General features: G+C 49.5%; 1 long non-coding RNA gene across 1 annotated transcript in view; it reads right to left on the bottom strand.

Annotated features, from left to right (window-relative positions):
- LOC147010039 (uncharacterized) overlaps positions 1-27,323 on the bottom strand; it is a 193,865-nt gene that overhangs the window by 47,894 nt on the left and 118,648 nt on the right. The window lies entirely within an intron of this gene.

Raw genomic sequence — 27,323 nt, 5'->3', positions numbered from 1 at the left:
TGAGAGCAGTGTCACCCCTCGGTAGTTGTTGTAGTCTTGGCGATGACCCTTCCCTTTCCAGAGAGTGACAACAAGGCCCCTCTTCCAATCAGTTGGGATGATGCCTGTGCTCCAGGCAGAGCACAAAACTGCATGCAACGACACGAGTGCAGCATTTGAACCAGCCTTGAGAAGTTCAGCATGGATGCCACACATCCCTGGAGCTTTACCCCATTTCAACCGGTTCACCACAGCCCATGTTTCCACAAGCGAAGGTGGACCACAGTTCATTGGAGGGTCAGCAACAGGGATTGTAATACCCTTGACGTCCAACTCGACAGCTTGGGGATCAGCCTGGTACAACCGCTCGAAGTAACCGGCCCAGCGGGCCTTCACTTCAGACTCCTCTGTCAAGAGCCTACCACTCTCTGCTCTAACTGCAGTGCTCCGAGGGATGGGCTTGGATGAACGAAATGCGCGAATTCCCCTGTAAGCGGGACGAGAATCACCTGTCCACAGGTGATGCTCTACCCCCTCACAGATTCTTCGCACATAGGCCTCCTTGTCCACCCTTAGTGCACGTACAGTTTTATGCCTCAGCTCCTTGAACAGCTCAGCTCTGCCATTCAGCCTGGCCCTGCGACTCTGATCAATGGTATCCAGTGTCCCTTGAGAGACAAAATTCTTCTTTGCCCTGCGGTGAGTTCCAGGACATCCACCGGCAACATCAAGGAGGGTGGTCTTGAAGGCACTCCACAACTCTTCAGGACCCCCCAAACCACCCAGACACCCCAAATGTCCACTCAGCCTGTTCGCAAACTCCTCAGCTACTCTCTCATCCTTGAGCTTGCCAACATCCAGCCTAGGCTGGGATGGTACCATTCTCCAGGATTTAAGGTGCAGCTTTAGAGTTGCGACAACAAGCCAGTGTTCAGTATTGAGGAACTGAGCACTCTGTCTGTCTGTTGGGTAGTCGATCTCGTCTACCCTTATTATCAGTATTTCTATCGATATGTTTGTCTGTCTGTCTGTATGTATGTCTGTTCGGTCCAGTTCTCCGTTAATACAATGGCGATTTCGATGAAACTTGGTTGGTAGGTTCATACCATGACCTAGTTGTGTGCAAATGAGAACCGTTCCTATGGACCCATCCGTTGCCAAGCAACGGACCTTTGAAATCTTCAATAAAATCTGAAAAATTTATTTTTTCAAAAATCAAAAATCGGACGACGAGCCACTGTGGGCAGTACATTCAGCCATATTGTCAATTTCCAGCCGGATCCCATGAAAACTGTCGGAGAAGATGGACTTTGAATGAACCCTGGTCGAAAACAATAAAAAAACGAAGTTCGTTATATCTCAGAGTCTATGAGTCAGATATACATGAAACTGGTATGGTAGGTTCATGGTATGTCCTAGTTTTGTTTGAGAAAGAACCGTTGCTCTGGACGCTTTTGTTGGCGAGTAACGGCTGAAAAACGCCGAAATTCGACTTGATCGACTACCCATGTCCACCTAACGGCTTCTCTGTCTATCTGTCTGTCTGTCCCGAGCATAGCTCCGTGGGTTTTGACTCGATCCTGATAAAATTTTGGCTGGATGTTTATATCATGATCTAGTAGTGTTTTCCTGAGAATGGGCATTGTGCGCCCATTATGGGCGGAGCCACGCCCAAAAAACATGTTTTTAGGGGGTAGCCGATTTTAATTGGCATCTTAGGGGGTTTGTCGAATCTGACAGGAGTTTAGGTATTTGGTTAGCCCAATGGCACCTGCATAGCCACACGGAGCTCGATTTTTCATTTTCGTCCCAAGGTAAAGGTCACAATGTCACAAACTTAGAAAATTGCAAATTTTGACATAAAAATCCATATTCTCCGAGGGGGTTTGTCGAATCTGGCAGGGGTTTCGGTATTTGGTTAGCCCAATGGCACCTGCATAGCCCCACAGAGCTCGATTTTTCATTTTCGTCCCAAGGTCAAGGTCACAAGGTCATGAACTTCGAAAATTTAGAATTTTGACATAAAAATCATACGACCGCCCAAACTTTGAGAGCTATGATGACAATATTTTTTATGCATAATCTTGAGGTCATTTCCCACCTAAAGTCTTCAAACCATTTGGCTCTATCTCGAACACCTTGTTCGTGGCGCCCCCTTCAAGTTTGTTTTTACACTGATTTCATCAAAGTATGGATAATCTGAGGAGTGCGAAATGCCATATAGCCTATATGACGTTATATTGTTCCTGGAATGTTCCAGAGGAAGTTTTGCACCAAAGGTCATAATCCTTGACCTTTGACCTTTCATGTTCACAAAGGTCAAATTTTCAAAGTTGTGGAAATCGAACCGGGTTTTCGACCTTCTTCGACGAACTAACTCCATTAAGCTATAGCATGTATACTGTTTCCTTATTTTAATGTCCACAACGTTGTTTGGGGACCTTTCAAGGTTTATGCAAAGGTCAAATTTTTTAAGTTGTTGAACGAAACCGGGTTTTCGATATTTTGCAGCTAATAACCTGACACTCGTACCATATGATGTTGATCATTTTTATAACTTGGTCAAACATTATCACATTGTCTCATCCTTGACTTCTGAAACAATCTACATCGTCAAATACCGCTCGTGAACCATCGTCGTCTTCAGACTTGTTCATGTTTATAATCATTGTTAACCATCAACACATAGCAAGAACATCAAGCAAGGGAAATGGTGAAACAGGTGTCTTGTTGGAAGAATGGGATGAGATGTGAGGATGTGTGTGCGGTCATGGTCTTGGAACTCTTCAGTGGCGTGCAGGGGGGGGGGGTGACGGTGCGTTGGCCCCGGGCATCCATTCGATGGGGGCATTCAATCAGAGAAGGAAATAATAGAGTAATTTTAAAATTTCAGCGGTGATAAATCAATTTTTGGAGGCTCATCGCACTGCAGAGGCAGTTGTTAGCCCTTTATTATTTAACATGGTGTACCCTTTCTGTCTCGAGAAAATGGTGCTTCTCCCCATCCCCCCACACGCATGCGCATGATGTACGTGGTGCAACCATCAAAAGCAACAAGCAGACGTGGCTGTTTGTTCCTTTGTTTCCTCCGAGTCATAACTCGTCTTTTCTTCAGCTTTTTGTGCATCCAGATTAGTTATTTTACCTACTCAGGTCAGTGAATAGCTCTAGAACGGGTGCAACTACTTTTTTATAGGTTTTTTTGGTGATATTTAATGAAATATTTCCGTGGGATGTCGTGAGAGTGAAGCCTGGATGAACAGATGGATGTCTGTCCCAAGCTATGCTCGGGACAGACAGACAGACAAGCCGGTAGGCGGACATGGGTAGTCGATCAAGTCGAATTTTGGCGTTTTTCAGCCGTTACTGCTTTGGCATTTAATCTTCGGAATAGGAGACATTTATTCCTTAACATGTGAATATTCGAATACAGACACCACTAATTTGCAAGTCTATGATATTGTTGTGGTTACCAGATTCGCAAACCACCATTCAGGTCCCTTAGGTGAGGTATCTCGGCAAGTATATGTGGAGTTAGGCCCAAACCCGTTGTCTAGTGGGAATACATGTCATTTATACGTGCTGCGACTCTTCAGGATAGCCGTTTTTCTTTTACTATCTTTATTTTGGACCAACCGCCATGATTACCACAACATCAACCACCAACCACAACACCGCTTCACCACAACCGCCACGACCTTCACGTCACACCTCGCAACCGTAGCATCGCCACCGTTCTTGCCCCGCTGTGGGTACCGGTGTTGGACTCGTGCAGGGCGCACGTTGAACAACGTGTACAAAATCACGGATTTTGTGCTTCAAAAACGGATCAAAAACGACACACGCCCACTTTTTGCCGTCCAATCGGTGAGCGAGGGGCGATTTGGCCCCGCCTCCAGAACGATCGATATATGCAAATTTGTGGATCAAAAAGCCTTCACGCCCACTTTTTCTCGGGCCAATGGGGAGCGAGGTGAAAGGTCAAAGGGAGGGGGTCAAAGGCGAAGTTACGGGGGGATAAAAGGACGGTGTTCGTCAGTGAGAAAAAGAAAAAGGAGAACGAGAACGAGAGAGAGTCGAACGAAAAGGAGAACGAGAAGAGAGTCAAGAACGAGAACGAGAACGAGAACGAGAAGAGAGTCAAGAACGAGAACGAGAACGAGAACGAAGAGAGTCAAGAACGAGAACGAGAACGAGGAGTCGGAACGGAGGGGACGAGTGTGGAAGTCTGGAGCCCGAAGCCTGCAGTGGCTGGAGAAGCTGAAGAGAGTCGGACGAGGGGGTGCTCGCGTCGGTGCCGGGAGCTGCACGCCTGAGGGAGGCCGGCAGCGCGACCTGGCCGAGGTGGAGACGCACACCAGGGATAATAAAGATCCTCTATACCCCGAGCATCAGCAACCCCCTCCTGTTTCCCCCCGCGCTGAGATAGTGCGACCAAGGGGGCCCCGTTCCCACCCCCTACCAGACACCGTCCACGAGGCCCGCGGGTTGCGGGGCCATCGCCGCTCCGCGTCTCATCACCAGACGGGTAGGCGCGACCCGGTCTCGGCCTCAGGCCCGCCTCATTCTTGGGGATGTTCTTTTCCTTGGTTTTGGGTATGTGTTGTCGGCGCCGTCTGTGAAGTAGAATTGTATAAGTGTTGCCGTGTGCTCGGTAGTCGGTATTAGCTCTGCACTGTGTTTTCACTTTTATATTTGCTTTTTGTGTAAATGGAAGTGTGTTTTCTTTTTTGTGTGCATTTGGTGGAATTGTATTTGTGTGCTTCCCGTGTGCCGCGAATAAATGTGCTTTATTGTTGAACTGTTCTCCCGCTTCGCTTCGTCTTTTCCTCCATTGAATCCCCATCTTGCTTCACGTAAAGGGTTGGTAGTGGGCTGAATACGCCCGATAATTAATCGAACCGTCGAGGTCGACGATAACACCGCTCGGTTATTCTGATAGTACGGAACGGGTCGCTTAAGTGGCCCGTGTCCGAAGTCGACCTGCGGCGAGGTGCGATCGCCCGGTCTACCCTCCGCGTGGGTACTTAGGTAGTTCGAATTTGGCGAGCAACCCTATCCCACGCGGGGGCTGATTGGCTCGATCGCGGTGAGACCGAAAGGTCCACCCGTGACTGGTCCCCGGCGTTAGTCCGAGAGGGTCACGACTGGATTGTCCGTCCGGTGGGCGACGTGCCGCGATTCGAGTTACGTGGCCGTCAGCACGCCGGCGGGCGCGAAAACCGCAACACTGGTGTCAGGTCGTGCGATACAAATCCATCGCCCTCCTCGCGGAACTGGTATCGGAGAACAGGAAAACAGGCTCTCCTGTCTCCGGCTAAATTCACGGGAATCGGTCCAGGGGTGAGAGAAGCGACCCCCGATTCCCTCCAAATTACGAGCGAGCGAAATTAACCCTTCACGAGAAGCAAGATGGCGTCTCAAGGCGAGCGGGTGCCGGGTGGATTTGGTATGTGTAATAGTAATGTAGAATCCATGGTCCAGGATGGAATCCCCGTGCAGGAAATGTTGATTGTGCAGGAACACGGACTCGCCCAACTGAACCCAGGGCCCGAGGTGGGTGCGGCAGCGGCCGCGGTGTATGACACCTCCCCCCCCCCTCTCCACCAAGACCCTTCCCCAACCCCTGCCGAAACGGCTCACTTGAGTGCATCCGACATGGCCCAGTTATTCACCATGCTGGCACAAATGAATGCGGCAATGACAAATGAAATAAAAAACGAAATGAAAGACATGAACAAACAAATAAACGAAAAGATGGATACATTCACAAACGAAATAAAACGCATGAAAACTAAAATGGAAACAAACATGAAGGAAGAAACGAGAAAGCTACGGGGTGAGACGCAGAACATGGGCCGATGCCTGCAGGCGGGCATGAAGGCCGTCAGCAGGGAACTTAAAATGGCGACTCCACGTGTCGGAACGAACGAGCTGGGAGGGGGTGCAGCGGCTGACAGGCCAGCGGTGGAGGCGGGTAAGAAAATAATTTGGGAGACAAGAGACGAGGTGAAAGTAATTGGGAGGGAGAGAAAAGAACAATTAATACGGAAAGCAAGGATGAGGTACGCGGAGATCGTGAAAGAGCAAGGAGTGAAAAACAGGGAAGGACGGGAGCGACTTAAAGAGAAAGCAAGGTTGACCTACATAAAGATAAGGGAAAGACGCCAGAAAGAAGCAGAGACCAATAAACACGATGAAGACGGGGTAAGTGACGCGCACACACACACGGAGGTAGTGGAGGACAATGGGGGTGAGCTCGCGGAGCGTGCAGGGACCCGGTGCGAGCAGCTGGATGGCCTCCTCCAGGAACGAGGGGAGGGAGTATGCCCCCTTGAGGCGAGTCACGACCAGGTGAGTTCGGTCGTGCTTTGCGAGGTTGAGGGGACGGGTGCTGTGAACGGGTGCACGGAAAGCTTGGGGGGTATAGAGCCCCCGGAGACCCTTGTGGGGACACGAATCCCGTGTGTGGAAGCGACCCCGTGTGTGAGTGGTGTGGTGGCGATGGTGCCAGACTACGTGCTTCCCAGCGCACCGTGTGTGGAAGAGGCCGTGGGTGTGAGTGAAACGGCCTGTATGAGTGAGGCACCGCGGGTGAGTGCCCCCGCGTGTGTGGATGAGGCACGGAGTGTGAGTGAGGCACCGCGGGTTAGTGCCCCCGCGTGTGTGGGTGAGGCACCGTGTGTGGAAGAGACCGCGTGTGTGAGTGTCGCCGTGTGTATGAGTGAGGTACCGCGGGTTAGTGCCCCCGCGTGTGTGGGTGAGGCACGGAGTGCGAGTGAGGCACCGCGGGTGAGTGCCCCCGCACGCGTGAGTGAACGGCCGTGTGCAAGGTCGCTGTGTGCCAGGGAGACCGTGTGTGTGAGAGAGCGGTATGAAAGGGAGATGTCGGTTGGCATGCGGGAGCACGCAGCCGCGTCTCCCCGTGTGAATGTGATGGAGTGGACTGTGTGCGTCGTGACACGCAGGTGTGCGTGGGTTGAATGGAGACGACGACGGCGACAGAAGAAAGAAAGCCGAGTAGCGGCTGTAGTTGTTTCGTGGACCGTGCCGGGTTCACCCAGCAGTGAGCACGCGGTTCGTGCTGTGCAACGCACGAGACCGCCACGTGCTCGCTTGCGAGAGTGAAGTCCCGGTCCGGAAACGCACGCGGTGGATTTGCCGATCCCGCGGACGGACAAAGTTTAGGCAGGTAAATGGATTTGGACCGGACGGGTTCTCCACGCGATCGTGTGTGTTCAGCTCCAACGGGCAGAGCACATGTGTTCGCGTGGGAAACCCCTCGAGACGTGGGGCTTGTGTTTTTTTTTTGCGCACGGTGACGTCATGGCTGCACGTGTGGTTGGAATCCGGCAGGAGGGGTATCTCTGCCGGATGGTCCCGTCCAAGGAGGGACGAGGAACACGTGCAGCTGCATGACGTCACGGGCAGGTGCAAAGTGCGCGAGCTCTGAGTTGCCGCGCAGGTGCTGCGCATGAAAAAAAAAAAAAAGGAAAAGCAAGCCTCACTTTCGGGTGTACAGGATTCCTGGGCAAGGGGTGAAAGACCCCCTTACCTGGGCACAGGATGGAAACTAGTTAGGGGGAAGGGTTAGCTTAGCTAGACCGACTTCATGGGGCAGGGGTAAGTCCTCATGGAGTCCGTGGAATGGATTAGTTAGAGGGATTGTAGCCAGATTTAGGTTGGGAAATGGATTAATGGGATTATTTGGAGACAGTGACTGACAGTGAGTGTGTAGAGGGGACGTAGTTTAGCTACGTAGCGTTAAAAGGAACGTGCTATAGCTTAAGGGACGACGTGGGAGCACGAGTTAGTTAGGGGATGTAGTTAGAAGGATGGCAGAGTTCAGTGGTGTGTGTGTTGAAGTGTTGAAGAGTTGAGAGGTGAGTACATGGTGAGTGAGTGAGGCCAGCGGGTCTGTGTGTGTGGAGTGAATGGGGAATGCATGGTGCGATGAGTGATTGGGGGGAGGAGTGACTCCCGCCCAAGGGACCCCGGGGTCAGAGTAAAGTGAGTTAGCTGGGTTAGTCAAATTGAAAAATGGAGGTCGTTTTGCTGTTGGTGGGAAAGTAGGCTCGAAACCCATTTGGAGGGGTGCAGGAGCCCTGTTGACGGGCTTGGGAGCGTGGCTGCGAAAGGTGAGTATCGCTGAGTGGGTACCCCGGGCACCAGGCTAGTCGGCCGCGGTAGGCCATGGGCCCATGGGGGGCCGGGATAGAGTAGTGGGCACGGGTGCGCCTGCTTGGTGCGGGGGCCCGGGGCGCCATTAGCCGCGTGGGCAGTGTTGTGGGCACGGGTGACCCTCGGAAAGGGGCCCGGGAGGCCGGCCTGCCACGTGTGCGTTTCAGGGGAGGTGCCATGGGGGGCACTCCCCGGTGTTAGGGAGCTGGTAGGCTCGGAGGCAGTGTAGTGCCCGGGGGTGCCATCGCGGGAGATTCGGCAGAGGGTCGTGCCTGCCGGAGGGAGCCACGTGTCCCAGCCAGGAGACCGTGTGAGGGCACGGAGAGAAAATTGGGGGGCGAGGCCCGAAATTGTGAGGACACCAACACAGGCGACGGGAATCTGGGTTGTTAGAACCAATAGTTTAAGCGAGAGGCGCTTGTTGAAAGCCCCGGGGTAGTTTAACAGTTAAATGGTTAGGGTAGATTAGGAGATGTACCTCTCCGCACCATCCATCCCCTCGCTGTCGTTGTGGGCCGCTGGACCCACTTTGGGTTAGATCGCCGAACTCTGGGGAGGCCATTCTGAGGCTTCGTTGGGCCTCGACACAGGACGTTAGCTCTCCCTTGTTCCCCTCCGGGAAGGGAACGTAGGGGTTGGGAGTAGGCTAGGTGACAGGATAGGTTAGCCGAACAAGGACGATAAAGGGGGTTAGGGGACGATTTATAGTGGGGGAGTAAAAATAAAAACAACAAAAAAATAAGTTGGGGCTAAATTGGGGTTTGACAAATTAAGGGAGTGGGTATGTACAGTGACAGGCAAAGGCGATAGGTTGGGAGGGAGACAAGTAGGTAGGTCCGAGCCCGCCTTCCAAGTGGCCAGCACCACCGCACTCCCTCCACCAACCTCCACGGAACGGCAAAGGCTGGCCAACTTCATCGGCAGCTGTTGTTTAGCTGCGAGGCCTGTGCCGGCTGGATCGTCTGCAGCTGTGGTACTTCAAGGCCTGTGCCGGCCAGTTCATCTGCCGGCTGTGTTTGCCTGCAGCGGCCTTCTTCTGCGGGCTGTGTTTGCCTGATCACCTTTGCCATGCCATGCCCACTGCCCACGTTCACCAGCCCCGTTCAATTTTGCTTTGCCCCCCCCTGTTCATTGCCATGTGCGCCAGGATCAAGGCAACAGTTTGCAAGCTGCGAGAACTGCCCTGTTGGCAGCTACAACACGGGCCTGCAGTGGCGGCCCGTGCACAGTGTTTTTGTCCATCCATCCATCCGTTGTGCTCATTGCGTGTGCCACTTGAGCTGGCACGGAGACTGCGTTTGTGCAGCCCATGCACCGTTGTGGTTCACTGCGTTCAGTTCAAAAGGGAAGGCCTTGGACTGCGTGTGAGCAGCCAGCCACGTTCCCTGTCACCTGCATTGTTTGAGCCAGAGACTGCATGTGGGCAGCCTGGCTCCCTGCTAACTGCTTTTCTTTGCAGAGTTCAATGATCCTGGGCCATGGTTTAGTGTAAAATTTGTAAGTTAAGGTAAGATGTACTGTACATATGAGTGCGCCCCCGGCATGTATGTCTTAGCGCCGGCAATTTTATTTAAGTCGTCCGTGTGAGTGAGTTTGTTTAGGTAGTTACGCAGCCCTCAGGTTATTTATTTTGGGGACACGAATACCATGAATGTCGCACTCAGGGATCCGTAGGTAAAATGTACTAGGGGAAAACTACACATGATGGCACACGAAAATTTGACGACTCGGGACGAGTCTGTAAAAAGGGGAGGGGGTAGTGTTGTGGTTACCAGATTCGCAAACCACCATTCAGGTCCCTTAGGTGAGGTATCTCGGCAAGTATATGTGTAGTTAGGCCCAAACCCGTTGTCTAGTGGGAATACATGTCATTTATACGTGCTGCGACTCTTCAGGATAGCCGTTTTTCTTTTACTATCTTTATTTTGGACCAACCGCCATGATTACCACAACATCAACCACCAACCACAACACCGCTTCACCACAACCGCCACGACCTTCACGTCACACCTCGCAACCGTAGCATCGCCACCGTTCTTGCCCCGCTGTGGGTACCGGTGTTGGACTCGTGCAGGGCGCACGTTGAACAGCGTGTACAAAATCACGGATTTTGTGCTTCAAAAACGGATCAAAAACGACACACGCCCACTTTTTGCCGTCCAATCGGTGAGCGAGGGGCGATTTGGCCCCGCCTCCAGAACGATCGATATATGCAAATTTGTGGATCAAAAAGCCTTCACGCCCACTTTTTCTCGGGCCAATGGGGAGCGAGGTGAAAGGTCAAAGGGAGGGGGTCAAAGGCGAAGTTACGGGGGGATAAAAGGACGGTGTTCGTCAGTGAGAAAAAGGAGAACGAGAACGAGAGAGAGTCGAACGAAAAGGAGAACGAGAAGAGAGTCAAGAACGAGAACGAGAACGAGAACGAGAAGAGAGTCAAGAACGAGAACGAGAACGAGAACGAAGAGAGTCAAGAACGAGAACGAGAACGAGGAGTCGGAACGGAGGGGACGAGTGTGGAAGTCTGGAGCCCGAAGCCTGCAGTGGCTGGAGAAGCTGAAGAGAGTCGGACGAGGGGGTGCTCGCGTCGGTGCCGGGAGCTGCACGCCCGAGGGAGGCCGGCAGCGCGACCTGGCCGAGGTGGAGACGCACACCAGGGATAATAAAGATCCTCTATACCCCGAGCATCAGCAACCCCCTCCTGTTTCCCCCCGCGCTGAGATAGTGCGACCAAGGGGGCCCCGTTCCCACCCCCTACCAGACACCGTCCACGAGGCCCGCGGGTTGCGGGGCCATCGCCGCTCCGCGTCTCATCACCAGACGGGTAGGCGCGACCCGGTCTCGGCCTCAGGCCCGCCTCATTCTTGGGGATGTTCTTTTCCTTGGTTTTGGGTATGTGTTGTCGGCGCCGTCTGTGAAGTAGAATTGTATAAGTGTTGCCGTGTGCTCGGTAGTCGGTATTAGCTCTGCACTGTGTTTTCACTTTTATATTTGCTTTTTGTGTAAATGGAAGTGTGTTTTCTTTTTTTGTGTGCATTTGGTGGAATTGTATTTGTGTGCTTCCCGTGTGCCGCGAATAAATGTGCTTTATTGTTGAACTGTTCTCCCGCTTCGCTTCGTCTTTTCCTCCATTGAATCCCCATCTTGCTTCACGTAAAGGGTTGGTAGTGGGCTGAATACGCCCGATAATTAATCGAACCGTCGAGGTCGACGATAACACCGCTCGGTTATTCTGATAGTACGGAACGGGTCGCTTAAGTGGCCCGTGTCCGAAGTCGACCTGCGGCGAGGTGCGATCGCCCGGTCTACCCTCCGCGTGGGTACTTAGGTAGTTCGAATTTGGCGAGCAACCCTATCCCACGCGGGGGCTGATTGGCTCGATCGCGGTGACACCGAAAGGTCCACCCGTGACTGGTCCCCGGCGTTAGTCCGAGAGGGTCACGACTGGATTGTCCGTCCGGTGGGCGACGTGCCGCGATTCGAGTTACGTGGCCGTCAGCACGCCGGCGGGCGCGAAAACCGCAACAATATAAATTGCACAAAATTATCAGTGGAGAATCAGTGTGAAATAATTTGATAAAGGAACAAAGAAATGAAATATTGTTTATCCGTCTGCAACTGACCGATTGTTCACCATTTTCTTCCCATTTTCTCATGCGTCTTATGGTTTTTGAGATAGAAAATGAAATGTTACGAGTATTTCGTGTGCTTATTATTATCTAGTTTCAGAATTATTGCAGTATATTTTATTCTCCACAACCACGCCATCTCCACAACACAGCGCCCTCCTCAGCAAACAGCGGCAAAATGCTGTTTTTACGAACTCGCAGCGCAACAGGGGGAGCCACATTTCATCGTCCATGTGCAATCGGCCGTCCAAACGCCTGATTTGCATATACGGATCAAGACGGGCTTTGCCCTGGAAAAGGTTAGCCAATCAGAGGTGAAAGCGGCGGAGCCAGCCTGGGGTGAAGGTTCAGATGTGAAAGGGGGAAGCGCCGATTTCGGGTGGCGAAACCTCTAACGGCGTCTCCCCTCGGGCTATAAAAAGCCGTGTTGCCAACGCGCAGGGAGTTGGTGGTGGAGCTGTTATCTTGTACAATATTTGGAATTCGATTGCGCTCAACATACAGGTTCCTTCAGTCAGTTATGTCGATAAGTGCTTGTTCCCTAGATAGCTCACCTTCCATTGTTTAATGGGCAGAAATCGATTAGATGCGCTGTGATTCAATTCAATAGTTCGGGAGCGATCACGAAACAATGGAGACGCCCTCCCCCCTCTTCTGCGAAGAGGAAGAAGAGCCCTCCCATCCTGAATCATGGGAAGTAAACAACTCCCTCCCACCCGTGGTTGAGTGGGCACGTTGAGAGATGGATGAGTCACGCCGGGAGCGGGGGAAGGGTGGAGGAGAATAAGGACGAGATCATCAGTCGAGTTCGGAGAGTGAGGAAGTCGATCTGCGGTCTGTCTGGAGTCGGGGTGGAGAGCGTCAATGTTCGAGTCCAGTGGAGGGCAGTCAGGGTCGTCGGAGTGCAGCCAGGCCTGCAGTGCCGTGCCGAAATGTGGGTCGGTGGAGACGGCCAGAGAGAGGTCGCCGGCCAGCGGCAGAACGGTCCGAGCGGATGCGGAGGAACGGGCGGGCTCGTGAAAGAGCATCAACTCTTAAGAGAGCAAAGGCCCGTTTGTTCCTCTGAGGCGTCGTCGGATAGGCCCGATCGACCAGGCCGCACGGCAAGGCCCGGACCAACCGAGTCACTGTGACACCAGCTGCCGTGTTGACAGCGAGACATCGAGGGTCGTCCTGCGAGCCACCACGGGGGTGGCCTGGTAACCTGCACGGCCTCTCCGAGCCTCGCGGCCATCCCGGCTCCAAGGAGTGATAAGGTCCACGGGCCCGGTCCTTCACCTATTTCTTTTCGGGATTTTTGTATGAGAGTTGTGGCGCCGTGTCCTTTAGTAAACCTGTTTAAATGACTGTAAATAATAATAATAGATAATGGCTTTGGGTCTTTGGTCTTCTTTTTGCTCGTGTCCTGTCCCCTACCCCCATTCATTGCAATGCTTATGTGTAAATAAATGTGCTTGTTTAAATGTTCATCTGTTCATGGCATCCTTTCCTTATTTGAGTTGCCATTGTTGCGTATGGAATATTAGGTGGCTTTTAAATAGCCGACAAAGGAATCTGATGCGGCGGGGCCGGGCGATATATCACCGCTCGGCAAATCGCAAACGGGATGAGCGGCTTAAGAACGGCTCGTTCCATGCTGGCTCCCGCTGAGGTACAACCTCTCGCAAGCCTGCCCACGCGAATAATTAGGTAAATCGACAATTCGGCGATCGGACCCTGTAACGCACGGGTAGAGTACAGACAAGGTTGTGGTGTGCTTAAAAACACACCCGTAGCTGGATTCCGGCGTTGATCCAGAAATCTGCGACTGGATTGCCACGGTCGGTGGGCGCGCGGCCGCGATTCGGCTAGAAGCGGCCGCCCGCATGCCGGGGTGGCGGGAAATCACAACAATATATTCAAAATGTTTTCCTTTCTCATATTTCTCAGGACATTAGGCCTTATACTTGAGTCTTTGGGGCATACAATCAATATTTTCCCCGGGCATCACCAGACCTCTGCATGCCACTGGAACTCTTATTCAACCTGATGAACCACTTGGGGTGAGAAGGAAAGATGTAATTACACGGATTGTTCATGAGTTTGGTTAATCATGTCAATTAATTAAACCAAGCAGATCCTCCCTTCGACTGGATCAATAAATTTTAACATTTTAGACACAATGTGGATCTCACACACCACACTCCACACCCCAAACTCTTATCACTTCATCTTTCACCATGGTATCTTTAACAAAACAACCCGAAATATAAAGGAAGGACACAGCTCCTGTAACTGTAACAGTAACCGTGACATCCTCCATGAAGTGTGATGTTCCTCTGGGAGGAATCATCACCTGTTCTCATGGTGTCAGAATGATGGTTTTAATTTCACAGAATCGGGACTCGAACCCAGGATAACAAACATCAATGTTGAGCGAGATATCGAGCTCCTTATCCAACATCAGAACTCGAACCCAGGATACCACACCTCGATGGTGAGTGAGATAAAAAGCTACCTGGGGGTTTGGGGGTGGAAGGGGGGGGGGCTTGTGTTCCTGACACATTTATTGGTGTTGTAAATAATTAAACATGACAAATACTGTGTGAAGCACATGATAGGTAATCACATAGATTAGAGATTTTATTGAGATATAATAAAGTTACTGAAAAGTTACATCTGACAAATGAGCCCCATTGGAATTGTTACATTCCCACAACGAATCGACATTTTGTTCATCACCACGTGTGATGTATCTTGAACAAGAGTGTGGATGGTTGTTGCAGCGATGTTTTCCTTCAATTAATCGATACATGCAGGTTAATTATCGTGTGTTTATCATAGTGTTCCTTCACTCAAAACGTTCATGCATCACCTGCAACACTGTGGGGGAAAATATAATCTCCACCCTCACTGCTTCCCGCCAAAATGATGATAAACATGTCAGATATAAATGCCCCACCCTGTTTCATCTACCCGAGAAGATCACATTTATTACAAGGAAATTTGGAATGATTATCAAGAAATATTTTTGAAAAGTTGGTGAAATTAAATGCACATTGTGAGTAATCGATGAAAACATTCATCACTCGACATTTGTGTAGATTGAACCGGAACTGCACTTTCCTCTTGGTGACCCATCATCTATCAACCTCTCCTCGGATGGGGGGCAACCAAAATATCCCACTGTGGAGAAACACCGATGGGGTGGAAATCTGAATGTGCAAGACTGATTTCTAGAAAAGAAGTTTATGGAGGTGGCGGGGAGGGGTATGAGGGAGAGATGATGGAGGAGGGCTGGATGGTGGGGGGGGGGTGGAGAGATGGTGGGGGTAAAGAGCAGTGGGATGGAGAGACTGTCGAGGTGTAGGGGGATGGGTGGGCGGGAGGGTGGACAGATGGTCGGGGTGGAGGGGGTAGGGGTGGCTGGGGGTTGGGAGATGGTCAGGGAAAGAGTGGGGTGAGGGGTGGGTGGGTGGGGGAATGGAGAGATGGTAGAGGTGGGCGGGGGGTGAAGATATGGTTCGGGTAGAGGGCGGCAGGGGGGCAGAGAGGGGTGGAAGATGGGGGGTAAAAGAGAGGGCGGATGGGTGGGCGGGGGGGTGGAGCGATGGTCCGGGTGGAGGGAGGATGAAGACATGGTTGGGGTAGAGGATGGCAGAGGTGGACGAGGGAGAGGTGGAGAGATGGTTGGGGTAAAGAGAGGGGGAAGGAGTGTGCGTTTGGTGAAGAAAGGAAATGAAGATGACGTGTAATGAGGAGAGGAATGTAAAGATATACATGTCGTTATTGATTCTCATTTCCTGTGAAATCGTTTGTACAAAAATTACTGAAAGAAAAAGGGAAATCTCGAATGTTGGGAAAATGAGATTATCGGGAATGTTATTTTTATACTTACCTTGGAGAAATTTACGTTTGTATAATGTTGAAGAAGAACGCACGTCTGGTTGTCCTCGCTGATCTGGTCCATCATGATCCTCTCCTGGTTCTGGTTCCTCCATCATGGTTGACGACCCAACGAAGGCCAGACAAAGGAGCATCATACTCAATATCAGCAACTTCATGGTCCTGCAGCACATTGGAGTGGGTTTTGTGATAGAAGTGATCCAGATATTATTACCCTCGACAAAGGAGAGAATGTTGCATTTGGGTCCGTTTGTTTGTATATATATATATATACTGAACAAAAATATAAACGCACCAACCTAAATATCTAAGTCAAGATTGCCATTATGGGAAAATGGTCAAACCGATGATATGTTTGAGCAATGGTTCCTTTGTTTTGCTCAAGACAGATGTTCCCATTGAAATTGACCACTCTGAGTGTGTGGACTCACACGTTGAGTAATCCTTCCCATGAGCACCATGGGGCTTGACAGAGTGATGGTCAGTGAGCGTGACCAGGACACAAACACCCCCGATAGCTTGCCCTATAAAAGGCCTCCCCAAAATGTGGACTGGTGCCAAATGTCAACATGCCACAGATGTCACAAATCTTGAGGGAGCGTGCCATTGGCATGCTGAATGCTGGGACGTCAGTACGGGCCGTTGCAGCACACTTCAATGTCCACCACTCCACCATTAGCCGCCTGAGAACGCGCCTCAGAGAGACTGGAAGCACCGTGAACCGCCCACATGCCCGGCGACCACGTGTGACCACCGCCGGTCAGGATCGTCAAATGAGGCTGCAACATCTCCGGGATCGACTCCGACTGGCCACGAGGACTGCCGATGAGACTGTCAGGCTGCATAACAGGCGCATTTCAGCCCAGACGGTGCGTAACCGCTTGAGGGAGGCCAACCTCCGAGCCCACCGACCACACCGGGGACTCGACCTCACTGCAGTCCGGCGTCAGACCCGACTGAACTGGGCCAATGTTCACTTGCGCTGGACCCTCGCACGATGGAGGAGAGTGCTGTTCACCGATGAGTCGCGGTTCCAGCTGTATCGGGCTGATGGCGGACTCCGCGTCTGGCGTCGGGCTGGGGAGCGCTACACTGACGCCAATGTCCTTCGTCGGGTGTCACACGGTGGTGCCAGTGTTATGGTGTGGGCAGGCATATGCCATGGAGAGCGCACTCGGCTTCATTTCATTGAAGGCAACTTGAACGGGCAGCGGTACAAGGACGAGATACTCAGACCCATCGTCGTGCCGTTTGTGCGCCTTCACCATGTGACGTTTCAGCACGACAATGCTCGCCCCCATGTTGCCAGGATCTGCATGGACTTCCTCGGTGAGGAGGACATTGATGTCCTCGACTGGCCTCCATATTCTCCCGACATGTCGCCCTTCGAGCACCTTTGGGACGTTCTTGATCGACTCGTACGACAACGTTACGCATTCCCAGAGAACGTCCGCCAGCTCCGTGTGGCGCTCCAGGAGGAATGGGATAACATCCCTCAGGCCACCATCGATAATCTGGTGATGTCCATGCGCCGGAGATGCACCGCTCTGCGCGACGCCAATGGTGGACACACCCGCTACTGACTGTGTGAACTCTGACAGTGACACCTCGGTTGTGTCGGCTGTTGTAGCGCAAAGACTGTCGCCAGAATTCTCAAGGAACTCTTTGAAATTTAATGCTCAATTGTCATGGATTCTATAACCAAATTGTTGTGAAGATTTAGTATTAATGAGTTCGAGGTAAAATAGTAACAATCGCTTGGTGCGTTTATATTTTTGTTCAATATATATATATATATATATATATATATATATATATATATATATATATATATATATATATATATATATATATATATATATATATATATATATATATATATATATATATATATATATGTCTGTGTGTTTGTGTTTGTTTGTCCATCTGTCTGTCTGTTTGTCTGCATATAACTTTCGTGTTCATCTCAGCAACCGCTTGTTAGATTGAGACGAAATTTTCGACATTGGTGCGACTTCTCATGCACAATGTTTTAATGATAATAATGACGTCGTAAGTCACGTGGTGTGGCAGCCATATTTTAAAAATGGAAACTCTGAAACTGCACAATGGAAGAAATTGAAACTTGGCACAAAGCAATAACGATGAATGAGTGTGATTTTTATGACATCATTGGTGCTCTTCTTATGATGTCATCATTGCATTCTTCTTCTTCTTTGGCGACCATCATTATCACACCGTTTTTATGGAGTCAGCCACTGGGAAGCTTTCCCCGAGTCTTCATAACCGGCTGACCAGGCTTGAAGGTTGACAAGTTATGGCTGGAATTTGGAATTTGGCCAAGGTACTGGGTGCCGGGGATAGCTCGCCTACTCTTCACGAAGGACACCATGGGATGATAGAAGATTTGTCTCCCGATCATCACTATCTTTCTCTGCTTCACTTACAGCTCTCCAAATTCTACAATCTTGAAAGCTTTGTTTGACTTTCTTAATTCTCGCCATGAGGCCTTGACATCCGAACATCCGCAAGTAGAATTTCTCCATGTGGGAGACTTCAGTGTACACCACAGAGAGTGGCTGAAATCTTCCCACAGAAATGTTGGGGTGGGGGGGGGGGTGAAGCTCTTACGTTTTCCTTTCTAAATTATTTGGAACAAATTATCACCCACCCTTCCCATATCCCCGATCCTCGTAACGACCACCAATACTTTGGATTTGTGCATCACTTCCAATCCGTTGCATTTCAACAACACAATTTCACCTCCAATTGGTTCTTCTGACCACAATCCTGTGAACATCCCTTTACTTTCCACCACTGCTCATCCGACAGCTCCGACGAAATGCCAGTATTAGCATTTCAATAATGCTGACTGGACTGGTTTACGAAACTTCTTTTCTGACTTTCCCTGGATAGACGACAGCCACTCCTTGGGTGATGCCTCTATCTCTGCAGAACGTGTAGCTGAGGTTATTGTTGCAGGAATTGAGGGTTATATCCCCTTCGCTTTCAATTCTACTCTGCGACCATTCGTGCAAGGGATGCCGTATCTCAGATATGGAAAAAGTCTTCTTCCTCTGACTCGCATTCAGCTTTCATATCCCCCATAAATCATTGCAAACATGTTAATCGTGAGGTGAAGCATTCCTTTATTCAAAAGAAATGTGACAACCTCTCATCTTCTTCCAATAATAGATCTTTCTGGTCGTGAGCCAAATGTATCTCCAACAACTTCTGTCCCTCTACCTCTCCTTTGCTTTTCCGTTCCGATGATGCTGTCACTGTCTCTCCAACCGATAAAGCAACTCTTTTTGGTTCTCTTTTCTCCTCTAACTCCACACTGGATGACTCGAACCTTCCATTTCCCTCTGATGCTCCCCTCAACAATCCAATGTCCCTCCCCATAATCTCTTTTCATGCAGTCAAAAAAAGACTTCTCTCTCTGGACATCAGCAAGGTCTACGGGCAATGTGGAATTCTTCCCCGTGTCTTGAATGAATGTGCTTCAGAACTTGCACCAGTGCTTGCTCGTTGTTTCGTTTTTATTGAAAAACCCAAGCTTTTCCTCTTACCTGGAAACATCTTTTCATACAACCTATTTTAAAGAAAGGTGATCGTTCAAACCCTTCTGATTACCGTCCTATTGCTCTGACTTAAACTGTTTCCAAAGTCTGAATGTCTTCTCAATTCCCATTTTCTCAAGCATCTTGAATCTCAGTCTTCGATGTGACCACCAATATGGCATTAGCAAGGCAATATGTACAGGTCTCTATCTCTATCTCTATCTTTATCTCTATCTCTATCTCTATCTCTATCTCTCTCTCTCTTTCTTTCTCCCCCCCCCCCTCCTGGTTGCATCATTAGTTGGGACGCGGCTCTGCCGCTGATGCAGTGTCTCCCTCACCACTGCACTCGTACTCATTTTGCCGACCTGCTTAGGATGACAGGCTGAGTCAATCTCCTGGTGTATTAATTCAGCACCCCAACCGGGCTTGAACTCAGGACGCTAGGATCCCAAGCCGCCACCCGAACCACAAAGCCAACACAAGGCTTTCAATATCTGCAGGTGATATACTTTCTTCCATTACGAATGTCGGGGCCTCTTTGAGAGACGATGGGGAATCCTTTGTTGTTGGCCTTGATATCTCAAAAGCCTTTGACAGAGTTTGGCATCGGGGTCTGATTTCCAAGCTTCCCTCTTTCAGCATTCCTCCTTCACTCTGCTCTCTCATATCGAGCTTTCTCTCTGACCACTCTCTCTCTCCGTAATTGTTGATGGTACTTCATCTCCCCCTTCCCCATCAACAGCGGCGTACCTCAGGGTTCCATTCTGTCCCCAACACTCTTCCTTCTTTTTATCAATGACCTTCTTTCTTCCACAAATAACCATATGCATTCGTATGCTGATGACTCAACATTACATTCCTCCATGTCTTTCCCATCTACCCCATCTTCCCTCACTCACTCTGCATCTCATTCATCCCAGCCACTCTTTAAATTTGGATTAGGACAAGATCTCCCAGTGGGGAAAATGTAATAAAGTTAAATTTTATGTTTCAAAAACTCAATTGCTCTCTCTCTCTTTCTCTCTTTCTAAAACTCCTCTCTAATCTCCTTTGAAAGCTCCACAATTACACCATGTGATACAATAAACCTACTCGGTATAAGTCCAACATGAAAATTATCCTGAATTCCACATATTACGCAAATAGCTAAGTCTGCCTCAGAGAAATTAGGAGTCCTGTTCAGATGTTGAAGATTCTTCTCCTCTGAACAGTTGCTCCAACTATATAAAGGATTGATTCGTCATTATTGGGAGCACTGCTCTCACATCTGGGGAGGTTTCAGCTCCACGAACTGACTGGACAGAATTGAATCCAAAGTTATTTCACTTGTGAACTCGACCAATGTGACCTCAAAACTCGACCCGCTCAAATTATGCCGCATAATCGGCTCTCTTTCTCTTTTCTCCAGATATTACTTCGGTGTCTGCTCGCAAGAACTTGCTGTTTGTGCACCTCCACCATTTGCGAGACCAAGGAATACTCGACAAGCCACGACATCACATGATTATTGTGTAGCCATTGGCAATTCATGGGTGGATCGTGATGATGTTTGTTTCTTCCCCTCCACTGCCAAACTCTGGAGCTCTTTACCTTCTCATGTCTCCCCAAATAGGTCATGTGGAGGTCGGTCGGTTCGTTCAGTTTCGTTGTGCAGATCACCAATCGAAATGAAATTCACCCTGTACATTCATGAGAGCACACCATTGAAATTCCTACTTGTTTCCATATGCACAAGTTGACACACCAACAGTTATTACCATTTAAAATTACCGCCGTGAAGTGGGTGTGGCATGCTTTTCATCGTGGAGGAAACGACCAGGAAACAACAAATCAAGATGGCATTGCCCATGGTTGTCGTGTGATTTCGAGTGATTTTTGGTCTTTCAACAACCAAATATGCGTTGTTTCATACACTTGGGTGTGGAGGATGATGAGAAAGTGACGCAATTCACGGATAAGAGCTGGCGTAAGGTATGTGAGTGTGCGAAGGCTTGGTGCGACGCCGCAGATAGTGAAACTATCAACAAATGCCGTTTGCTGGCTGATCAAATTATGAAACTGCTGCCAATGACTGATCCTCCTGCGGATGCCGGCCGTCACCGGTTCTTCTATGCGTAGTTTTGTAACAAGGATCATATAAAACGCGCTGAAGCCAGGAAAAGGAAATCAGAAACCAGCACTACTGCAGTTTCTGCTAGAGCCAGTGAGGTGGTGGGCGGACTCGAAGAAGAGGGGCACTCATACCACAAAATACGTAGAAAATCCCTCAGAACCTCTGTGGAAAGGATGGCTGGCAAATCAGCTGGTGAACTGCCAAGAATTTGAATCATATGCCAGAAAAAAGACAAATTCATCCGTGTCAAAGGAAAATCTCAACGTGATCAGTTGTCCCTGGCAGAAACACAGGATGGAGGAAAGCTGAGGGAAACTGCTGAGCAGAGGAGAGATGAACGTGATGTGAGAATAATGACAACTATAAAGAATAAAGACTGTGTGGCGCTGGAAGTTTGTTATCACCGTAAATGTTATTACCAGTATGAGAATGACACATACCAGAGACAGAGTGAAAGTAAACTCCAAACTCAGAAAGTGAACTATGACTCAACATTTGACATTTTCTGTGATAAAGTAATCCAGGTAAGACTCATTGATGGAAAGCAATCTATACATATGAAGAAGTTGTGTGAGATGATCAATGACCAACTCAGAGTATGCGAAGGTCAGGATAAGGCCAATTACCAGGCAACAAGACTGAAGAAAAGACTGCAGTAACATGAGACATGATTTTCTATCGTCCACCAAAAATGTCTGAGAGCGAAGTGGTCTACATGAAGGACATTGGTATTGGTCCCATTGCTCAGGCTGCTGTTGCAGACAGTAGCTCTACAACAGAAACAGAGTCAACTACAGAGGATGAAGCCAGCCAGGGTCCACAGCAGGGTGACTCAGGCCTCAATTTACATGTTCTATACTCGGGAGCACTCATGGTGAGGGATGACCTGAACAAACACCAAAGTGTGGACATTACATGGCCACCACTTGCTCCTGACTTCGACATTTCAAATGCTGAAAGAGCCATCCCTGTTGCATTGTACAACCTTGTTGCATGGATAGCGGGCCTGTCAGACGAGCCAACCCTGGAGAAATTTGTGGAACTCCCACGGCATATTCATCTGAAAATGCTCTCTGTTCTTCAAGATGTCGTTTCTATAGCGTCAAGGGGTCAGACGTTTACTCCGAAGTCCTATGCATTGGGCCTGACTGAAACATTGGACTGGTTCTACTCGACTGTTAGGACTGCTCAACAAGCTTGGGCATTGTGTCTCAGTCAGTACAACACAGGCGTTGGAAACTGCTTTGGCACTGTTGCAGATTGATCAGGAGGGAAAACTGCCCTCAAACTGCCTCAGAAATGTACCGACAATATTTGTGTTCGATAACATCGATTTCAGTGAGGAGACCCTCACCGGTCATGGGACCACTCACCACACCAATGGATTGATGATACAAGACGCACCCTCTGAGCCGATTCAGCACGCTCGTCCAGTGACTCCAATTAGCCGTCGTCAGCGGTCATTAGTTGGTAACACGCCACCCATTCTCAAGTATGATGGCGGGAAAAGGCAAGGGACCACAGCCTTTTACAGTTGTGACATTGATATCAGTCCGTCACAAGAGGACAGGCTATCGCTGGATGTGCTCTATTACACAATGAAAACGGTCCAGAAAACGGGCGGGCGGTTGCCGACATGGACTGGGTACAACACGCTCCTTCGTCGGGATGAAGAGTTGACCAAGGCAGCCGTCATCTACCTTCCCGTAATCGAGGCATCACCCACGGAACTGGACACCGTTTACACGGTCCTACGCCAAAGCATCGATATGGCTGATAAACTGGAACATGAAGAAGTAGGTCCAGTCTTCGAGCTTGCGATCTACAGTAAGGCGCAGGAGATTCATTGGTTGCACCCGGAGATGACAGAAAGGTTGGTAATTCATCTCTGCGAATTCCACCAACTCATGAGCTTCCTCGGCGTGACCGGCAAAAGATTCAGAGACGCAGGTCTGCTGGACCTCACAATAGAGTCTGGTCGTGTCGCTCAGCGTTCTGCAAATTCAGTAATAAACGGCCACCACTATAACAGGAGTCTGCGCTGTCACAAGCTCGTCTACGAAGCACTAGGAAGACTGCTTCCAGGCCTTCATGGACTCCCTCGCAGAGGAGACGCGTGTGCGATTCGAGAGGCGTATAGAGCGTCTCCAGGTAACGTTTCCGTCTCCGTTGTTCGAGCAGTTACTGTCATCGGAAGAGGTCTCAGAAATGTTCACACGCTGCAGCGACTTCAGACAGCAGCAATGTACAGCGAGTAAAACATTCACATTCTGGTGCTCCTACTTGGAAATGGTGGAGCTCGCACTAGAGCTTATATGGGCAACTCGTACTTCGTACTGGCCGAAACACCTTGCGATCACGAGAGCGTCAATGCCCTGGTACTTTGCGTACGATCACCTAAACTATGCAAGGTACTTACCCGTTTACTGGCTGGAAATGGCCGGGCAAGAGCACTCCCATCCAGACACCTATCAAGCATGCATGGATGGCAAATGGACTGCCCAACGGCATTCTCGTTATGGATTTCGTAGTGTTGCGTGCGATCAGATCATAGAGCAGACCTTAAATAGGGACAGCAAGACCAGTGGAGGCATCATTGGTTACACTCAGAAAAGCACAGCTGTGAAGAAGTGGATCCTGTCCCAACCAGCACGTGCGGAAATCGCGAGGAAATGTGAGTCCATGGCGGGTATCCACGACGTGCCCCGAACGAGAAAGGATTTGGGTGTGTCGAGCTCGAAGAAGAACGAAGCAGTCGTGGTGCAAGTGATGGACACAGTACTTCAAATGATTAACCCTTTCTCCGGCGCTCACCTTTAACTCGTCAATATTAGTTCAGGTGTCATCGCACCGCCAGCCACTTCCACAGACTTGATGAACGCGTATGTCAAGGGAGAAAATGCTGTCATGCAATTCTTGCGTGATCGGCTTCTCTCGGGTGAGGTCCCATTCTTCAGTTCGATTTCGAAGGCCAAATTGTCAACTTTCTCGAAGGCGCGAGGCAAGTCGGCGACTCCCCACCAGCAGACGCCGAAGGTTGAAATTGCGAATGAACGTCGTCTTTTCACACGACTGCTGTTGATTGGCGAGAAAAGCAATTTAACACTCCATGATCTGCTCATGTACCCACTGGTGAACATATCTTTCCCCTGGCATCCGGTGATGGTTCGATTGCTGAGACGGACAAAGCCAAACTCCGCAACCATATCCTGAAACTGTGGCCCGATTGCCGTGTGGACGCTCAGTCTTTCCAAGGTGCAAAAATTGTGGATGGAATGGCCGTTATTCAGGCGATAAAGGCTGGTTCACTGCCTAACACTTTCGGCAAACTCGAAGAGATGGTGCTGAACATCGTAGTGGCCAAAGCACGACATAACCAATCTTCGAGACTGGACGTGGTGTTTGATACTTACCCAAGTATCAGCATCAAGTGCCTGGAGCACGCCAGACAAACGGGCATGGCGGGCGATCTTCAGGTGCGAACCATCTATGGACGTGATCAAGCCCTTCCAAAACAGTGGCCCAATTATCTCCTGAGCGGAGCCAACCACGAGGCATTGATAGAGTTCATCGTCGAATCGTGGACGAGAAACATCTCTCCATCAAAACTGGGTGACATGCTGTTGTACGTCAGTCATGCCGGCAAATGTGAGAAAATCGAGGCGTCGAATGGTGTCATGACTGTGTCGTCAGTACCTGAACTTGAATGTGACCATGAGGAAGCTGACACGAAGCTCCTGTTACATGCCGCTCACGCGGGACAGAATGAAGAGTCGGTGCTCATAGAGAGTTTCGACACCGATGTGTTTGTGTTGGCATTGGCTCACTCGAAGTCGATTCGGGCGTAAAATTTCCATCTGGTCACAAGAAGTCCCAAGGACATTATCGTCGTTTACATTAGGAAGCTAAGTAATGCCTGGAAAGTTCTGTCTGCGATGCGTTTATAGGTTTGCACAATTTCACGGGAAGTGATACCACCAGTGCATTCCACGGTAAGGGCAAAACAAGGCCATTTGATTGATGATGAAGGGTCCCCATCTCATCACCTGTTTCGGGAGCATTGGTCGAGAATTCACGCTTGATCAGAAGATCATTCATGACCTGGAACAATTTGTCTGCGCCATGTACAATCAGCCGACCATGAAGAGTGTTGATGAGGCTCGCTACAAGCTATTCTGTAGCCAGTCGCTGGGAGAACAGAAGTTGCCGCCTACAAGCGACGCTCTGATGCTGCATTGCAAAAGAGTGAACTATCAGTCTGCGATCTACCACCATGCGACTGAGAGGTTTATAGAAGCCCCTTCTCCTACATTTCACGGATGGGTGGAACGCAACAGAGCAATGATTGTTCACTGGCTGAACAAACCACCAGCGCCGAAGGAACTGTTGGAGGCGACGAAATGTAATTGCACAAGACGAAATGCGAGACCAACCAATGTTCTTGTCGGTCAAAAGGACTGTCCTGCACAGAGTGCTGTGGGTGTCAAAACTGCGCCAACGATGAACAGACCCGTGCAGAAATGGAACTTATGGATGATGAAAGTGGAACTGACGATGATTCCGACGACGAACTGTGAATGCGGGTGTCACACTGCTTTTGCTGTGGTGATCTACTACACAGTAGTATTCAGGTTGGTTAGCATGTAATAGTGGACTTGAGTTTTGTAACAGCAGCAGTCAAGAGCCTAGTTTCATAACCGCTTCAGAGCAAGAAATACTGGAGTTCTAAGACAGTAATCCTCTTGTGGCGGTTCTACTTTTCATCAGGCTGAGTCGCGCAGTCTCTTTTTCTTTGATTTAATCCGTAAAAGCCAATGTAACTACCTTTAATAGTCAGTGTGGCTGCCTTTTAACCAAAAAGTTGCCTTGGTCAACTCGAAGGCCTGTCTGGTCGGTCCAGACGTTTTCGGCCGGTAAAAATATGTAACTGTTTCGGTTTACGACCTTTAATAACAGTGAATAGGGCTCTGCATAAACATATTGTATCATTTTAAGACCTCATAAGAGTTTTCTTTGACGTACATATCAGTCTAACCTTGATTCTTCATTTCTGTGTCAAAATCGTGCTTTAATGTTCGGTTTATCCTTAATTGCCAAAAATGACCAATTGTGTCACATCCTCGACGTGGAAACAAGTGGATTTGGACTCAGCGTCTAAAATTCTTGAAGTATGCCAAATTTCATTCAGATTGGTGATCTGCACAACGAAAACCATTTTCTGAAGGTAATAGCGAGTACGTCCACATGGTCTAAAACACTTATGACCTTCTCCTTTTCAAAAAGCAGATTTTTTATTTCTCAAAAACTCTTCGACGATTCTCTCTTTCTTTACTTTTCTATTCATGCAGTTATTTTATTTAAGGCTTGGCCTCGTTTGGGACGATTCAGTCCGTGCCTGTGGCCTTCAACATAAAAAAAGAAGGGATGTAAGGATAGCCTCCGGTTACACACACTCACCTCGTCGTTGTCTCGCCTGTAAGGATAGCCTCGGGGTAAGCACACTCTCTTTGAAGCTGTCAAGCGGTGTACATTACACGTGTGTTGCGATGCTGTTGCACGTGATGCTAGGTAATGCGACGTCACATGATTCTGCAAAACCCAAGGCAGCACCTCGTCACGGGATGGAGCACCACGTCACGGGATGGGGCACCACGTGATGAAACACAGGTGAACCCAACACGACTCTGAACGTCGCGACTCGATGTCACAACTCCCTCACCACAGGATTCACGATTCCAGTGGCGAGAGGATGTGTATGGGAATTGCAGTCGTGATGGGATGAATCTGTTCATGAGAGTATGATCTGATGGAAGAATTCCCATGGGAAAGAAAAGGGAATGAAGAATGAAATGAAGAAAAGGGAAAGTAAAAGAAAATGTGAACCCACGATTAACCTCCTCTCCTAAAACAAGATAATAATCAAGAGGATGTCTCCCATGGACCATGTTGTGTTTTGGAGATTCAAGTACGTGG

Source organism: Eptatretus burgeri, chromosome 17 (assembly GCF_056783735.1).
Source record: "Eptatretus burgeri isolate ZD-2024b chromosome 17, Ebu_testis_v1, whole genome shotgun sequence".
NCBI lineage: Eukaryota > Metazoa > Chordata > Myxini > Myxiniformes > Myxinidae > Eptatretus > Eptatretus burgeri.
Note: the sequence above shows the minus strand (reverse complement) of the source record. Positions and strands in the feature narration are given on the sequence as shown.